The following is a 6,493-nucleotide window of genomic DNA, read 5'->3' as shown; positions in this document are numbered from 1 at the left end:
AACAAGGTTTTGTGGATTTAAATAAAGTGGATTATTTACTCAAGCTTTCACCTCAAAAGTCCAATGCTACATTATTCACTCAAGCACACATTTGATTAAAAGTACAGTTACAGAGGGAGTGTACTTCTACCAACTTACAAACAAAAGAACGGTTATGGGCCCTGTCTTTGTCTCATCTGAGGAAACAGGCAAACATTTCAGGCCAATTGAGGAAGACTTTTCAATCCTGAAGGGTGGTCTAAATGGATTCAAATATTCAAAGTCATATATCAGGCTTATTGCAGGATTCCCTTGAAGAGATGGGATCTTTCAACAAGTCATGAAGTTAACTATTTACGGTTTACTGACTGGGAAGTGAAGTTTCTGGTTTGGTGGTCTTAAAAAAGAAACATGCTAGGAGACTCATATTGTAGACTCCAGGGGAGGGATTCTCCGACCCCCCGCCGGGTTGGAGAATCGCCAGGGTTGGCATGAATCCCGCCCCCGCCGGTTGCCGAATTCTCCGGCACCGGATATTCGGCGGGTGCAGGAATCACGCGCGCCGGCCGGCGGCCCCCACCCCCGGCGATTCTCCGGACCGTGATGGGCCAAAAGTCCCGCTGCTGGAATGCCTGTCCCACATGCGAGAATCAAACCACCTCTCTACCCGGCGGGATAGGCGGCGCGGGCGGGCTCCGGGGTCCTGGGGGGTGGGGCGCGGGGCGATCTGGCCCCGGGGGGTGCCCCCACGGTGGCCTGGCCCGCGATCGGGGCCCACCGATCCGCGGGCGGGCCTGTGCCATGGGGCACTTTTTTCCCTCCGCCTCGGCCACAGTCTTCACCATGGCCGATGCGCAAGAGATACCCCCCCCCCCCCCGCGCATGCGCAGGGATGACGTCAGCAACCGCTGACACTCCCGTGCATGCATGGACTTCCGCCACCCAGCAAAGTCCTTTCGGCCCCGGCTGGCGTGGCGCCAAAGGCCTTTCCCGCCGGTCGGCGGCGCGCCCATCACTCCGGCGTGGGCCTAACCTCTCAAGGTGAGGACTTGGTTCCTAAATGTGCGGAGAAATCCGCACCTTTGGGGCGGCCCGGCGCCAGAGTGGTTCACGCCACTCCATCCCGCCGGGAACCCCCGCCCCAACGGGTAGGGGAGAATCCTGACCCAGGTTTCATAAATGGCATAGATGTCACTGACTTTGCTGTTGCTTTTTCTGCAGTTGGTTTTCTTTATAGACCTCACCTAAATAAGCATTGCTTTTGAACTTACTAACTGGTGTATCGAGTCATTGATCAGTATTCAGTTCTGAACCTTGTGGCGGTGTCGAAACATACCTGCGACTCTTGAGCAAACGTAATTAAACAGAGCCAAATTAAAAAACAGCTAAAGTTAGCAACACGCCTAGGGTCCTTGATCAAAGTATGCCAGTGCAAGACATAATTGACCAACATAATACAGGCTCTTGCTGTGTGGTGACTGTGCACCATGACATTGGGAATGCTGTTCTGGACTGGGAGTGAGCACCTAGACATATTGGAACCAATCTGCACAAGTATTTAATCTTACGTAAAATTAAGTTTTATTCAGTAAACTTTTGTTCATCGCCTAAGAAATAAAATAATTCACCACAGATTTCTTTCAAATATGAACCTTTTCAATCTGTATATTGCAGTTCTGATGACGATGAAATAGTCAGCATTTGCCATCATTAGCCTGTGAAAATAACTTGACAGTGACTTCTGGCATCTACACATAAATGGATAAACCGGGAAGACGTTGCTGTCAGCGATTCCCAGCCTAAATCACTTGCATTGCAAGTCGCTTTTTCACAATCTTTTGTACCAGTTAAAACAAAAATGGTGCCAGGAGTTGTCCATGCTCACAAACCTGCAGGATTAATCATTGTTGGGAGTTTCTGCTAATCGTACTTTTTTATGAGCCATTGAGGAGGCTCTAAAGTTGGTTCTTTTGGGAGCAAGGACAGAAATGGGCAAACTTCAAAAGCTTTTAAACACAATTTATTGTTTTAATTTACCCAGAAACGTATTATTGGAACCTCAATGTAACTAGCAAATGGCTCTATATTTTTTTAAAGTAATTTTCAATCATTTCAATTTGATTTACTGACAGATGGTGCATTGTGATGTGACTGAATAATAGTTATATTTATAATAAACCCAAGGTGGAATCTTACCATATTTTTTTCAAAGTGTCAGCTCAGACTGAAAACTGGTGTAGTCCTCTAGTTGCACAGACCAGTTTGCTCCCCAGATATTGAGCCTCTTTAAAGAATAAAAAGAGTGGGCATGGTTTACGGCATCACTGGCAGGGTGGGGCTTGATAGAGCTGGCACCCAGCTCCACTGAGATCGGGGGGGGGGGGCATCTTTAAATGGTACCCCAATAAGAACAATCCGCTCCCCTTTTCCCCCTCCCCCTGCCGCCTCCACTTCAGGAGGTATTAGGGGCTCCCCGGCACTAGAGAAGTATCAGGTGTTTGCCTTCAGGACAATCAACAGTGTCCTTCCCTCCCCTCACCCCCTGGGAAATATTGCCAGCATTCCCCTGCCTCAGTGGCCACACCCTCATGCCTGCAAGTCCCTCCCCCCTCCACTTCACAAATCTAAACCCCCTTCCCATTGGGCTCCTATGAGGGCCCGCCCGACATTGACCTGGCACAGATTGCCTTTGCCAGGTGGCAGTGCCAGGGAGCACTGCCAGGGCACTGCCTAGGCATATCCCTCTCGCCCTGGGGGCTATATTTACCTTTGCTCGCCCGGAGAGATCCCTTTGGCTGCTTCACGTTTTCAAAAAGCTGTTGCAAACCTCACCTACGTGCTATGAATATTCAGTGAGGAGACATCATATGGCTGGGAGGCCCCTTGAGAGATTTATTATAATTGATTTAAATGAGGTTCCCACGCTTTGTGGGACCCTTTGATGTCACCCTTGTGACGTCACCAGCAAGGGGCAGGGAAAATCGGGAAATGCACACTTTCCAGAGAGAATGGCGTTTCCTGATTTGTTCCGAATTTTCCGCCCACGCCACCTCTCTATCTGACAGCGATCATGGGCTGAAAATCGCCCAGTTCTAATCAAACTTCACCTATTTAGTGCTCTTAAATATGTCAGAGAATAAAATGTGTCTTCAACTATTTGTTTGTGACACATTTTGTGTTCAGTGGTGTGCAAATGAATTTGAGCAGATACTCAAGATCAAGTAGTTTCCAAAACAGGTACAATTGGCACCTGTTTCACTGATTACACTTGGTAGTCACCACTGTTTGTATAATACGTATATGAGAGGTAATATGGTAAGGCTCCTGTACTACAGGTACGGGGGTAGATCCCTGCCTGCTGACTCCGCCCAGTAGGCAGAGTATAAATGTGTGTGCTCACCGAGCTGCAGCCATTTCGGCGGCAGCTGCAGGAGGCAACACATCTCTGCTTAATAAAGCCTTGATTATTCTCTACTCTCGTCCCGTCGTAATTGATAGTGCATCATACACCCAATGCAGCAACTCAACCCCTGATTTGCAATTGATATAAAATTGAATTTTACTTTTCCTCATCCAACATTTAGTCATTTTATTAGACCGCCTGATGTCTGAATATTGAAATGTTTGTCTTGTTATTATCAAGTAGACGCCACCATTTCTAATTCATATAATAAGTCTTTGGAAATTAGATATAGGTAAGTGATGAAGTATGATCCTTCAAACTATCTTGATAAAATGTGAAACAGCGCTTAGGCTTGAACTCAATTTTTTGAATGTAGTATTTATTTAGGTAGTAAGTCACAAGAATCCATCATATCTTGGGTTCATCCTTTGGGATTCTTAAGCAAAAATACTTCAGTCTGTGTCTGGTTTGGCAGCAAGCCATATAAAGTAAACTATTCCACTCAGATCATCAAATGATTCAAGTCATCAGTAGCAAAGCTAACCTCATCACGGTAAGTAAACCTAGAGGGTGCAAATATTTAAGCAGATAAAAACTTGATAACTTTTAATAAAATAATATTTTTCCACTTAAACGTGGTTGGAGAACATTAATACTGAAATTTGATGCTCTGGAAACCCATTTTGTTTAAGATCTTGCTGAAAGGAAGCAGTAACTTCATATTGCAGAAGTCAATATTAAAACATTTAAGACTGTTGCAAATAATTGATATCATGTAAACACCACTAAAAATATCCTATTAAGCATTCAATTTGAAGATCTTGTGGAATGTTGGGCTGCTTTAATGGCTGTTTTATTGGTTATGTTGCTACACCTGGCAGAATAAATGCAATAAAATGCCATATTTCCAATTGTAAGTTCCATACTTTTCGTTATATTGCATTATATAATGAGAGCCTATGCATGATATAAGCAGCTGTAATTTTAAGTCACATTCTGCCATATGAACCAAGAATTTGCTTTGATATAATCCTCAGGACAATAAAATAAACTTCCTGTCACAGCGTGCAGGGAAGCAATGAGGGAATCTTGCAGCCTGACCTCAAGTGATGTAAAATTGGTTCCTAGAAGTGAAGGCCAGAGAAAATATCGCTTCCATCCATATCTACAGGATGTTGTAAAATGTTTCAATTATCCTGTTATTAAAGTTGACACCTTAACACTACATGAAAGAACTTTTATGAACGCGTAAGACTGAGCTGCAATAATCTTGGTATTCTGCCTTTAATTGCACTCCCACGGGCTGTGTCCTTGCATAATGAATCTGTTTATTTAATAGCATTCATTGAAAAGAGTGTGAGGAATAGATTGGAAAAAAGATGCAACAAATTGCTGTTCAGAAAGTGAGATTATAAACAGGTTCAGTACATTTTTTTTGTTTGATTAGTCCCATCTGTTGTTTTTTTTGTGGGGCCCCAAGGCTCCATTTCTGTAATTGTGACATGACTGCTAAAATCAGGACAACATAAATAATTTATCTGACTGAATCATTGCTCTGTTGATGCATTCTTTGTGGAATTTGGGACACACAATAGGCCGTGGCTTCCTGCTAAAAATGATTGGCTGAACTTTCCGAGTGACACTGTCTTTGTTGCTGATAGCACTCTACCACTGCAAAGCTTCTTAATTGGACACTTTTTTAATATATCATACGATGGATCGACTTGACAATTTTGACAGATTGATGAATTCTAAATAAACTAACAAATTCAATTCTGAGGTTTTTCAGAGAAAGCACTTTCTTAATCCAAAAATATATGGGTCACCTTGTCAATAAGAAATATGTCAGCAAAGAACATGACAAAATGGGGGCATAAAAAGAGAAAACTAAAATTGAGTTAACTGCCCATCTTAAACTAGTTTATGGCAATCTTGCCTTATTCATTATAATGAAATATTGAAAACATTGTGTGCACTCTTACATTGTTGGCTATCCTCTGATTTTGATTAGGGCAGTTACATTCCATACCACAAAATGAGCTTTCCGAGTTGGAGCACTGCTTTGTCGATGGAAGTTAGATCAATAAATCCTCTATAGGATCCAAGTGGAAAGCATTTTAAATGGAAATTTAAAAAGTTAACCTATTTTTCTGAAAAATGTACCGTATGTTTCTGAATATTCTGCTTTTATACCAATGCATTAAGCGTTTGAATGTTTAAATGCATAAATTACATTTCCATGCAGCATACACAGCATAAAGACAATTCTGTGTAAAAAAATACATAGTGCTCGCTTTTTAGAACAAAAATGAAATTTGAATCCTCTGAGATTTGTGTTGTCTGCATTTGTATTTTTAAATAACTTTTGATCTAATTCCCATTTAACAGTGCTTAATGTTGTTGATGATTTGCATTAGGTATAGATTCTGTATAACATCTTTAAGAAGAATTAAGAGTGTAAATTTCTAGTTTACAGGGCTTTGGAGCATATTCATAAAAGCTGTGCTCCTTCAAAACCAACTCATTTATATGCATGTGAACTACAGCACATAAACCTTTTAGAATTGCAAATAACCTTAAGTAGCAGAGTAAACACTACAGTTCGGTGTAGTTTCATTATTATACGAATCCGGCATTATAACCCATTAGCCTTTCTGATTTAAAACTGCAGAAACCTTTATAAATACCTGTGGGTCAGTTTCATAAGCCCACACATCTTGGAAATCTGAAAGTTGTATCTATTCACATGAAGTTTCCACAAAGTACACATTGTAGAGTAAGGGTTAAGAGTGAGCCACAGTATGAGAATTATACCTTCAGCTTCAAGAGGAAGCACCCTTCTTTGCCCCAATGTTAAATTCAAATCATGAGTTTGCCTTCATCTGTGAAAAGAAGCACTGTTCAGCATTCCTGTACCAACAGTTTCAAGCTTGAAAAATAACTAGCTTTATTTCAGCTTGGGCCATTTAGCCCATTTGTCACAAAAAGTATTAGAATTGATCTATGGAATGAGACGCTGTGTTTCACTGAACACATGATTTAATTGTGATACCAGGCTTACTGCATTCCAAGCTCAGTGCATGCGTTGTGAAAGCAAAAGTTCAGGCAGCA

This window comes from Scyliorhinus torazame, chromosome 14 (genome assembly GCF_047496885.1).
Source record: "Scyliorhinus torazame isolate Kashiwa2021f chromosome 14, sScyTor2.1, whole genome shotgun sequence".
Taxonomy (NCBI): Eukaryota; Metazoa; Chordata; class Chondrichthyes; order Carcharhiniformes; family Scyliorhinidae; genus Scyliorhinus; species Scyliorhinus torazame.
Note: the sequence above shows the minus strand (reverse complement) of the source record.